We start from the raw sequence: 13,050 nt of genomic DNA on the forward strand, positions 1-13,050 counted from the left end.
ATCTATTTAATAATTATTGTTTTGAATCTTGTATTTTAATAATAATGTGACTTGTACATGCAACCATGAAAGATTGACGAACTGTTCTGGGAAATCTATAAGACTCGTCGCACATGAATGGATGCATTGAAACACAGAAAACGGGTATACTCATCAAAAATGGATGTCCTAATCCGTCTCCAACCAAAGACAACAATCAATAAAATCTGTAGCTCCATTTCCTTGCAACTTTCATTTACATATAGCTCATCTGAAATCAGCTAAAGATTTACACAACAGAAGAAAATAAATCAAAATTCTAAGCAGAAATCAAAACTTTTGAAATGAAATTTTCTGATGGAAGAAACTGCATGGAGTCAAAATTTTACAAAATCTTGTCACTTTACGAAGCCATGAAATTTTAGGAAGGTATGAAATTTTGTCACTTCCATGCTTTCCTCACCTGGAACTGCTTGCCTGACCGCCTTTGCCGCTGTTTTTTCTCCTGCCTAGAGCGAGCTATTTTTGCTCTTTTGGCAGCAAGAGGCATCTTCTTTTTATGTTCCTTTTGGCAATTGCTTAGACCACCCATCTGTCAACAAATCGCAGATAAGCAATCGGTCTATTAATTTCAAAACAAGGTGCCTGGTTAATGTAGATACTGAGAAGAGAATGACTAATGAAGGAGAAGGAAAAGCAAGAGGTAGAGAGGAAGCTTTGATTTGCAGCAGGGAGATGGGGGGTGGCAGACAATCCTTTCCATTGTGTTAAAATTTTGCAGACTGCCAACCAACATAGGAAAAGCAAAAGGAGGCAGAGAAGAACAGGATCTACATTCCACTTGGGGGATAATTAAAGAATATTATTACCTTAGTTGAAATGCAGATCAGAAGTGTACCAGATGCTCTGAAGACTAAAGCGCAGGATGTGAAAATAACAGCTTTTGAAAAAGCAAACCAAAAGTACTGAAGGAAACCAATTGTGAGCTTTAAAGGAACATAGGCAAGATGTGTATCATAAAATATAGGAATGTCACTATATTTTAATCTGCACTAAAAACAAAAAATTGTCATGTAACAAGTCGTAAATCCAATACAGGCTAACCTTTTTTTGTTTCACAGCAGTTCTGGCCTGATACTTTCCTCTATCCTCCCTCCCAGCTCTTACAAGGGCCAGTCGTTCCTCTTTGCTAAGCTTTCTTTTAATGTGGACCTAAAGAACAATAGTTCGTTGATGATAAAGAGAATTAGTTCAACTTAGAACAACTCACAAGTTTATGACATAAAATCATAATTTAAAATAAAGAAAATGTAATCCAAAGTAAGAATAGCTACCAGTACATTAAAAAAAAAAGCTAGCAGTACATCAACATCTAGCTATTCATCATGTTCTTTTAATAATAATCATACAAGCTCTCGTGCAGATATGCTTCCATCCAGAGATCAAACGCATGGACCAGTGATCTCAAAAGAATCAATGCCTTGAACAACATATACAACACAAGAAATTTGCATTACCGAATGATAATATATGTGGGAGCTAAAATCGGATCAATTGTACATTATTAAATGAGTTCATCAATTTTACATATAGTTGGAACATTACAAAAGGAGTTTATCAACCTTACATAGTCACAGAATCACCAAATAGGGAAAAGAAAAAGAAAAACATTCATACCAAAAGAAAGGATGAGAACTCACCTCTAGCATAGCAGGATCCACTGGCTTTATAGTTAATTGCTCAGAAGAGGGAATTTTGAAAGATGAGACTTTCGAGTCTATACCCTTTCTCAAAAGACCTTGCTGAGCCATAACCAGCTTTGCTTCTTTCTTAGCCTATAAGATTCAAAAAAGAAAAAAGGCAAAGCTTATAAGATGTCTACATAGTGAGTGAATCTTGGTGATTAAAAATGTAATCAAGAATATAAGATCCATTATTTCATCGAACATTAAAAAATAATCAGAACACTAAAGAAGTTGATTCTCAGAAACACTAGCTTATGCAGATGTTACTATAACTTCATATCAGATAACACAAGCGTATGAGTAACAAAGTTTAATGAACAGTGTCAGAATTTTACTGAATCTATTTCACATAATTAAGATGAAAAGGAGCACTAAGTTTCCGGTGAACACACCTTCAACTCTTTTATACGTTGAAAATCTTCATTAGAAAGAATTCCATCTGTTTCATCCGATGCTTTCTGCGACATCTTGGCCATTGTTAGTCTTTTAAGGGCGCGAAGACTTGATTCTGAAGTATTCAGTTGTCCAACATAATCCGTAAACTTCCTCTTCTTTGATTTGGCCTTCTCCTCTTCCCTTATTTCATCGTTGTCATCACTAGCGCATTCATGATTACTGAGGTCATCATTACTGCAGATGTCATTAGATGACTTTTTCCTTGATGCATCTAGCTCACTGGAGATATCCATATTATCATCACTAAGATCCACATCTTCTTTAGTATCACTATCATATTCATCATAGGCAGCATTCTCATCAATATCATCACCATCATCTTCCTCCCCATCAATGTTTATCACTGTTACCTAAAACTTCTTCATTTTTTTCATCTGAAACCTCATCATCCTCTTCTTCATCTGCCAAATAAGCATCCTCTTTCTCTGGCTCAGCATCACTGTCATACTCATCATCCAAATCTGATGCAGAAGCCTCAGCATCAGAACTATCAGTCATCGAGTTATCAACGTGTTCCAGCAACTCTATGTCAGGCACATCAGTAGCTATACTAACTTCTCCATATGCTTTTGGCCTTGCTTTGGGATTGACCGGACGGCCACGGTCCTTCTTCACCAATAAAGAAGGGCATATCTGAAAACAAATAAAGCTCAGAATAACAATCACAAGCTATACATCTGATACAAAAATTGTTAGACTGAAGTACATATTCCAACCTCTCTGAATAAAGTGATCAAGGAGCGAGCTGCTGAAGAAACTGCCTTCTCATGTGATTTTTTGTATAAGACCAAGTCTTGAAGCAGATCTTCATTCATTAACTGTAAATAACCAAAATGTGACAGTTAGACAACTAGTTTCTTGTAGACAATTACAAGCTTTTACGGGTACATATCTATTTCAAGTGGTGCACTATCCTTCTCAAATAATTTTATTATTTATCAAATTTAAGCCAAAAAAAAAAAACAAGATTACAGTTAATTAATATGAAGACAGGTGAAATTTTGAAAAACAAAAAACATAATTATTAAGATAATTGCATCTAGAATTTGAGTAAGCAAACATTCAATGGACCCAAATCCACATTGAGTACTTTTTTGTGACAATGTAAAGATGAAAACAATTAGAATTCCATAACAAGTATAGTTCTTTTACAGATTCAACTTCCTAGAAAATCTGAAGGCAGATTATAAAAGTTCATCATACTGTCAACATCTTGTCTCTCAGATGGAGTCCGGCTAAACTGCAAATGTGACAAGATCGTGCTAAAGTGACAAGAAGATATATTAAGTAGGCATGAACTGTAACACCCCTGATTAGTCCCACATCGAAAATGGACAGGATTAAGATTGACTTATAAGGGTCTGATGAGTGTACTATTATCAACTTCAGCTTAAGCATTTTGGTCAGTGATTTAGACCAAACGAAGTTGATAAGTCAGTTAGCCCATCAGGCTCGAGTCATGATATGCTAGGGTTTGAATAAACATGTCGTAAACAAACTTGAACAAATAATTGACTAAATGTAAAGCAATACCAAAGGCATCCTGATACAGATCTCCCTCACAACATTCAGCCCAACAGCAATAGCCTGACATGACAAATAAGAAAGTACATGATCAACAGTTCAACTATTAACAGATGAAAATGACTGAAAGTAATATCATTTTCAGCAGTACCTCTGTGCGAGAACGATCATGCACAAACTGATTCACAATTTGTTTAAATAAGGGTTCAACCGCATCAGGAGGTACCTATTCAAATAAAAACAGCTTCAATGAGTTCTTCTATCTGAAGAACAGAACTGGGAACAGCATGGCTTGACTATGAATGCTTAGAAAATCTACAGTAAAGAAAGCACAACCATATCATGGCAGGCCTGCACAGCTGCAGCAAGCAAATCGGTGACATCACGTTGATGAGGCTGAAAAAAAATAAATACAAATAAGTATGGTTTCAAGTTAAAATACATATAAGCAAAAAAATCCTTGTTTACCTGAACATATTTTTGAAGAAATGGATAAAAATTTAACAAGATCAGACGGTGCAATCCAACATTTCTGGCTATTACCTTCAACATCATCATCCTATCCTGCAACACAAAGTAACAACAATAGTCGACAAAAGAAAATTTCATATATCAACCAATAAATAACACATGTAGTCTAACATAGAAGAGAAATTTCATTATAAATTACTGTTATCAGCTTAGTGTAGAGTGTGAACCAATCTACCAAAACATTGAAATGACCTTGACTATAGCCTTTCAATATAATAAATAAAATTCACCCATTCAAAACATTCTGAATAGAGCAAAGAGCCACATATAACTCTTTATAATACATCCCTATCTTAGTCACATGTAGATTCAAGTATTCAGGCCAATTTTCCAAAACATTAATGATCTCAATGGAACTGCAGATCTTAAGAACTTAATCACTAGCAAGAAATTGAAGATAATGAACAATATATAAAATCCTTCTTTTTAATTAACAAGAACTTGTAGGCTAACAAAGCCACCACCAGACTTGCAATATAGATCAGCAAACATGATATTAAAGTAAAAATTTCGAAAATAATAATAGCGTGCATGAGGAAAAGGATAACTACCTCAAAGCGTTCATTGCATCTTTGAAGGCGAGAGAACAGTTTCTCAGCGAAACCCTAAAGCAGCACCAAAAGAAAAAATTGTCAAGGAAGAATAAGGATTTAATTTACTGAACTATCATACAAGGACCAACCAACCTGTGCATCTTTTAAATGAGTAAGACGTGAATAGTAACTGGAGCTGTTACTTTGTGATGTTATTCGCTGCTGCCTTTTCATGTTGCGTATCGCACGCTGCAACTTTGCCTTCTTTTTTTTCTTGCTGGCAGGCGTACCTTTATGATTTGCCTAGAAGTAAAATAAGAAATAGTCAATTGAACAAGTTCCTCATTTTTTTAAAAAAAATTGCTACAGTCTCACCACTCAAAAGAAACACAATGTTTACATGATCAAAATTAAATTTCAGCTGATGAGTTGCATGTGATGGAAACCAATTTCCAGACATGCATATGAAGAAAATCACAATGTATTAAAATGCAAGTGATATCCACAGTTGCATGCTAATGACCATTTAATCGATGAAAAGAGTTGGGCAATACTTAACTTTTCTAATGCATAACCAAATTTGCATAACAGAAACTTGTGTTATTTATTAACGAGAAGGGAGACAAAGTTAATCTTTTAAAGTAAAGGTGGGGTTCTGCACATGACTGCATTCCCTGAAATCAACTAATAACCCTCCCAAATAACCACTTGCCCTTTGTGAAAGCAAAAAAAAAAACTAATAACCCTCTCCCAAATAGGGTTTTCAGATTATCAACAAGCACCATGATCATTGGGTACAACTTGACAAGCAAAAGTTAGATTCATTTTGAATAACAACTCCATGAATAGTGATTAATAATTCCAGAAGATTTATTTCTGTTATTTGTCTCAGTTCTTTAACATGGTTTACTTCAGGTTCCCCTTGGTCAGCTTCAGTACTACAATTTACAATCTAACCACTAGAACAATTTATTTTAATTCTGTAGGAAACAGATACAGCGCTTCCATATGATCAAAAGAATAAAACCTGAACTACTTAAGCATGCAAGACCTTGTAAATAGCTTCTCGGCTAAGAGTAATAGGCTGTTGACTAGTTGTATCGTCTTCACTGCTTGAGGCTTCACTGTCATCCTCCTCTTCAATTTGTTCATAACCAAGAAGAAATGAGAGAGCAGATATCATAATCCTGAACATATAAAAGCTCTCTATAAGTTAAAGATATATAACTATAAAAAGAAGAAAAGAATAAGCTAAAATTGGCAGCAAAGCGCATGAGGATTTTCCCAATGTAGAATCTGAGCTTAACTAAATACACAAAGAAATATTTTTGCTGTGAAACAATAATGCTGAGATTTAACAAAGCCAAGATTCGTCGAGGCTGTAAAGGCTCAAAGTGGCTATGACTTAATTACGAGCCTAAAGATTATGTAGAATCTGATCAGACTCTGCTTGTTGAAACTGATCAAGATTCTGTCAAAGTTCAGACAACCAGTGCTAGGACCTATAAGAAGTTTTACAACCTAAAATCATGCCTATCTCAAGATTAACATGAGCCTTATTTGAAGCTTGATTAAATATACTTCAATTGATCTCAACTTTTAAACTTTAAACATATCAATTTTTATTTTTAATTTATGCCATATATTTAAATCTTTTACCAGTTCATAGGTTATAGATGAGTAATGACTCATGGATGCCAACAGATTGTGGAATTAAAAAATATTTTAATGAACACAAAACATCTCTTTGACACCCCATATCAAACTACATCAATCATTCATGAAAATTTATTTATTTAAAAAACATATGAAATGTATTACACGTATTTACGTATATATTTGAACAATTAGAGTCCAGTTTGACAGAAACCAACTAATTGCAAGCCCGGTTTGGCTTGACTTTGATCCAGGCCTGCACTTAGCTGTTTTGTTTCTGATGCTGACTTAATTGAGCTTAATTCAGCTTGACATCAGAATGAGTTTGAGCTGTTTATCAACAGCTACGTTAAATTAGCAGCCCTATATGGCACCACAGGTGCAGACTTGATCAAACTACATACCTTGAAGATGAATGGAAACTGGCAGTGCAAATGGCATTAGCTGTACGATCATCAAACCACACCCTCCGTCTATGCAGATCACAAAGAATAACAAGAGACCTTTTGGCCCTCTGTTCCTCCTCCCCCTACAAAGGAAAAATTAATGATGTTGGTACAAGGTTATGATTATAGATCTCAACAGGAATAGAATAGAGAGAAGATTAAAGAATCAGAAGTCTAAAGTAGGCAGTTAAAGGCATCCAATAAACGAAGAACATTACAAGCTAGAATATTTAAAAAAATAAAATACATACCTGCAGCATCAAAAAAAGAATATTCTGCAGTTTGCGATTCTTGGCTTCGTTCTTGTGTTTCTGGTTCATGCGTTGAATGTTATCTACGACATGTGAAAAGGCCAGTTTTCTTAAGGTCCGGTCACCAAGAATCTGAAGGTCCATAAACAATTCGAGAGTTTCTTCAATATCAATGATCTGGAAAAAAAAAAAGTAACCAATGTGATGTTAAAGTCCGTCAAAGATTAAAACGAATTTTCAGATAAAACAGAATCATATTGAAGATCAGCAATAATGATCGAAAGTTAACTGGTATCATGATGTCAAATAATAAAGCAAACCTTTATGGCTTTCCTTAGGAAAGTGACTTAGACAATTATCAGAATATTTTAGAGAAACCAAAAAGGCAAGATTTGACAAGGCAAAACTTGGGTAACAATGAAAGGACAGTGTACCAAACTTTTGCACAGATTAAGGCCTTCCAAGATGCCAATTTTTCACTTCATATGTTCTAAACTCTGATAATGCATCATTAAGGGAACATTTATTATCATCTAATGAAAGACTGAAATGTGTTAGCTTCAACACAAACCTGCTTAACCTAATGGAATCATTTGGTTTGGTTGGGTTGGCTGTTTGGAAATAACGATAGAGAGACATTCCAGAAATCAGAATCTGATCATACATCGGCTTTGATCGGGTTAGGAATGATCTAAAAATAGTTTAATTTAGAAGGTCATCAAAATAGTAGGTGATGGTCATCAGAACAAGAAAAGAGGGTATAATATTACACCAATACAGGAAAAGAGAAAGCGGGCTAATGGTCTAGATATGCCAAAATATGGAACGCCCGATGTTACATATATGGCAGCACTAGAAAAAAAGGAGCTGGCAAATGTAGTAGGCCATGACGGAAAAGAAGAAGAATGGCAGGGGACCAACAGGCAGAGCAACTCATCTCAGACAACAAACAAGAGAAGCATGAACAGTGAATTCCTGTGTCACTGCCATATGATCTGGCACCACACTAATAGCTAGACAATAAAATTAATCCTCAGATCAGTAACACTGCAAATGGCATATGACATGTATTTCAGCACAAGGTGACATATAAGACCTTTATTTGAATTTTTTTTAAAAAAAGGTCTCACAAGAACGGTGACACACTAGGTAGGAGTTTTAAGAAAGTGAAGCAGGTAAGCATTACATAGTATGGATAAACTGGTAACCGCACCCAGCATGCCAACAACATCATATTGGATAATGGCATGTCAATTTACTGAAAAATTATGAGACACGTAATGATACAGGAAGGTAAGATTTCCATCAGGTGAAGCAGGTTAGAATTTAGAGTATTGTTGAGCCTGTAAATGAAACCAGGTATATGAATGATATATGATGAATTATGCTAATAGCCTTTTATCGAGAAAACATGAAATCCATTGGTGATATAGGGAGGGATGAGTGAGGAGTTCTCAGAAAGTAAAGCAGGTCAGCATTAAATAGTTTGAATGGTATATGATGAATTATGCCAATAGCCTTTTATCGAGAAAACATGAAATCCATTGGTGATATAGGGAGGGACGAGTGAGGAGTTCTCAGAAAGTAAAGTAGGTCAGCATTAAATAGTTTGAATGATATATGATGAATTATGCCAATAGTCTTTTATCAAGAAAACATGAAATCCATTGGTGATATAGGGAGGGACGAGTGAGGAGTTCTCAGAAAGTGAAGCAGGTCAGCATTAAATAGTTTGAATGATATATGATGAATTATGCCAATAGCCTTTTACCGAGAAAACATGAAATCCATTGGTGATATAGGGAGGGCTGACTGAGGAGTTCTCAGAAAGTGAAGCAGGTCAGCATTAAATAGTATGTTTAAACATGGCAACCAGGCCAGGTATGCCCAATAACATGCTGAATATTGCTACTACCTACATTAACTAATTAGGAGACTACGATGGAAATAAGTCTTTTTTCTACAGCTTTACCTCAAGCGAGAATTTGTAAATTAGAACATGATTCTGTTATTTCGATCTGTAAATGAACAATAATTAGACTGCTAAAATAGAGAGAGCACTCATATACAATCTTAATAAGCAAGTCCATAAAAAACTGGTGAAAGATGTAAAATTATAAGAATAAAAAATCAAAACAACTTGTTGAATTCTGAGGTAATAAAAGACAAAAAGGTTTCAAAAAATATCCGGCCACAAATTTCATCACAGACAAATCCACAATGCATGATTTCAATTAATCATGCCCCAACCGATGGAACCAAACGATTTCACAACAAAACAATAAAGATTCGAGTAACAAAAGACAAAACGTTTGGAGTAATTTACAGCCTCAGTTTGCATCATAGGAAGCAGCCCATCCACAACACTACCCGTCCACAGCCACAGTAGATAATTTCAATAATTCAACCCCAACCGACAGAACAGAATTATTTCCAATCAAAACAAGAAAAATTCAAGATGTCGTCAATTCTTCAAACAATCATTCACACAATTTGTAAGTCCCATATTCCAAAAAGAAAAAGAATTTAGCACTCGAACCTTTCTATTGACGAGGAGGATCAGGGCTTGCGCAAGATGGCACCTCAACGACGATGGAAGGGCCCGGGAATCGACACGGAGGAGGTCGGCCATCTGTCGGGGGAAGTTTGCAAGCTTATCCGGGTAGAAAGGGGTGACATGGGAGAGGAACATGGTTAAGTCCCCGAGATCCTTGCCCAGGGAGAGGTCGGAGGAGGGCCTGAGGGCGGACTGGTGGCGGAAGAGGTGGAGGGAGGACTCGAAGTGGCGGTAGAGGAGTAGGAGCTCCGCCTCGTACCCCTCGGGGTCGCACTTCATCTTGGACTGCAGCGCCGGGAGGCTCAGCTTTTCCGCTGTCCGGCCGGCAGCCGAGAGGGACTCTGGCGAAAGGACGATAGCGGAAGCGGCCGCCGGCGTCGGCATTTGGAAACCCTAGAAGGAGAGACGCTCTTGAACTCGAGGGTCGACGGCGTCACCGACAACGTGATCCCGACGGGCTGCGTGACCTGCACCTTGTACGTGCCAGGCGGGCCGACGTTCTTCACGGTGCGAGTCGCTGTCGCCGTCGTCGTGGGGTAGCGGATGGCTATCATGGGGTAGTTCAGGTTGTGCTCCTCGATCTTCTGCTTCGGGCACGCGTATGGCGGGTCGCTGAAGTGGGCTATGGTAATTGGGTCCAGGAGAAAAGAAGTAGGCCACCGCAGGCGCCGGTCTTTAGCTCCGTCGTCGGCCCGGAGATCGAAAGGTCATTTGATCTACAGTCATCAATCGACATGTTACGAGGACGTATACGGAAGAGATGATAAGAAGTCGAGTGTTCCTCTGTACTTGGAGTCACGGATGTTCGATTAAAGAGCTTGACCATCTTTTTCGGAGATCAGCAGATGCGCCTGGTCCATGAAGGCGGTCATCAGGAAGTTGTCGCCGCGTTTATTGTTGTCGATGACAATCGTTCCGGCGGCGCCAGACGCCTGAGGGAAGTTGTCGAGTACAGGCGGCGGAGGACCACGCTGGCACAAGACGATCTTGCCCTCCACCTTTGCAGCATCGATGGAATGCGGATCGCACAACGTGCTACAGATGATGACCACCAGTTCTCGCTTCAACTCTCGGAAACGGTCAATGGAATGCATGAATTTACGTGCTTACGCGTCATCCTTGGAAGCATTAGCAGCTATGGCGTCGACAGCTCTGATCAATGTGTATTTCTTCCCTGTATCAAGAGATTTCAGCGTGAAGCTCCTGCCCTGAGAAGAAGATCTGTTGATTAGAATTGTTTCCTACGTTTTCTGAGCTTAGATCAGCATGAGAAAGTAGAGGAAGGAAGAAGATGGAATCCGACCTGTATCTGCTTGTTGTTGGTGGAAGTAATGGTCTGTTTGAAGTCCCTGTCGATGGTGCTGGCGGCCACGGTGATCACCCAAGGGGCGGCGTTGTTCACGACCCCTAAAAGGAAAGGGCCGCTGTTGCCGGCTGAGCACACCACGGTGATGCCTTGGGCAACAGCGTGGAACGCACCGATCGCGGAGCTGTCGCTGAAGTAATCCACGCTTCACGGGCCGCCTCCGAGAGAGACGGAGATGACGTCGACGCTGTCTTGGATGGCGGCGTCGAAGGCCGCGAGCAAGTCGGCGCCGTTGCACTGACCACTGCAGCTGGCGGTTGGGCTCGTCGCACAGGTTCCAGCACACTTTGTAAGCCGCGACGTGGGCATGCGGGGTGCCGCCCTTGGCCGTTTCCTTCGCATTAGCCGTTGAGAATTGGCCGTTGAGAATTGATTCATAACAATTATCTAGGTAGTTATCATATTCTAGATAATTATAATCATATGTTAATAAGTGGCTCATGATATAGAAGCTATATGGTAGTTCCTATACCTAACTCAATCATAAGTGATATGGTGGAGTAAGATAGTTCCCACTAGGTCCTAAAAATATGATTATAGTTCATGAAATAAGATAAGGAGAATACACTTGAGAATATTTTGTAAGTGTTCTATGTCAATTCTCTTATTTTAAATACTACATCAATTTTCTTGATCGAAAAGATTATTTTAATTGCATCGTAGTATTTTATTTTTATTGTTTCCTGGCCCCTCCATCCCAACATTTATGGTATCAAAGTCAAGTTTCAATCTGAACTGGGCATTATGGCTTTCAATGATAATTCTATGTCTCAACCCCTTATTCTCATCTTCTCGGACAAATGCTATGAATTTTGGAGTATCAAGATAAGGCTCTATTCAAGTCTCAAGATCTTTGGGACTTAATAGAGAATGGATATACAGATCCAGATAAAGAAATCAGGTCGAGGGAGAATAGAAATAATGACTTAAAGGCATTGTTCTTCATATTATATTTATATTTATATATATATATATATATATATATATATATATATATATATATTGTGATGTCCATTGATATATGCAATAGGAATCGAATTGTAATGAGATCATGATAATGAGATCGATTCACTTTTAAACACAGACCATAAATAATCTCAATCATTAGTTATTCGAGAGGGACATCGAGATCTCAATCATTAGTTATTCGAGAGGGACATCGAGATAACTAGACAGATTGATGTACTATATACTCATATATATAATAGAGACGGTTAGTCTCATAGCTTCTCGTGTGGGGATACTAGGGATATAGTACAGGTGCTCATTGGAGAATGAGTTCAATGATTGATTCACTCCCAGAATGCTGGATGGTTGATGGTAACTTATTATCAGATAACGATTATGTCATCTCAATGGTGTATCTGATTCATAGACTTGAGATACTAAATATATCTTGTATGAGTACTCCATTCTTTCATACCATATTTATACGTATGGAAGTTTCAGATCTAATACAGTTGACGATCGAGAGTGACAACTAACCTTACGAGGGCTATTGAGTATCGATAGAGGATCATCCACCCTTGATATCATAAGAGGAATATCTCATGTATTTTTAGGTAGATAAATCCCTAGCCAAGATCATTCGGATTAAGAGAGAAAGAGTTCTCCGAAAGAATCCGATTAGAGCGAGAATCAAGTAGAAACTGTATGGGCTTGACAGCACCATGCGTGGTATGCGATCTCTGGGATATTAGATGGATGAGGGATTACAAATACACAATAATTGAGGATAAATAGGTTCAAAAGATTGAATTCTCTTGTATCGTCTAGGGATTGCGGCATAGTGACATAGTACGTTCACAATTGATAAGTCGAGTGAATTATTATTGAGATAATAATTAACTGAGCTAGAAGGATGTTCTAATAGGTATGACTCATGACTAGCTTGATATTGGGCCTAGAGGGTCACACACATATGGTAGATGTTACGACGAGTAGAGGTTCGGATATGAGATATTTATTAGAACCCCTATCTTATTGGATATCCAAGAAGCCTCTAA

General features: G+C 37.9%; 1 pseudogene; it reads right to left on the minus strand.

Moving 5' to 3' along the window:
* Nucleotides 1–196: 196 nt before the first annotated feature.
* On the minus strand, nucleotides 197–11,127 carry LOC135598676 (uncharacterized; annotated as a pseudogene).
* Nucleotides 11,128–13,050: the final 1,923 nt, after the last annotated feature.

This window comes from Musa acuminata, chromosome BXJ2-1, assembly GCF_036884655.1.
Source record: "Musa acuminata AAA Group cultivar baxijiao chromosome BXJ2-1, Cavendish_Baxijiao_AAA, whole genome shotgun sequence".
Classification (NCBI taxonomy): Eukaryota; Viridiplantae; Streptophyta; class Magnoliopsida; order Zingiberales; family Musaceae; genus Musa; species Musa acuminata.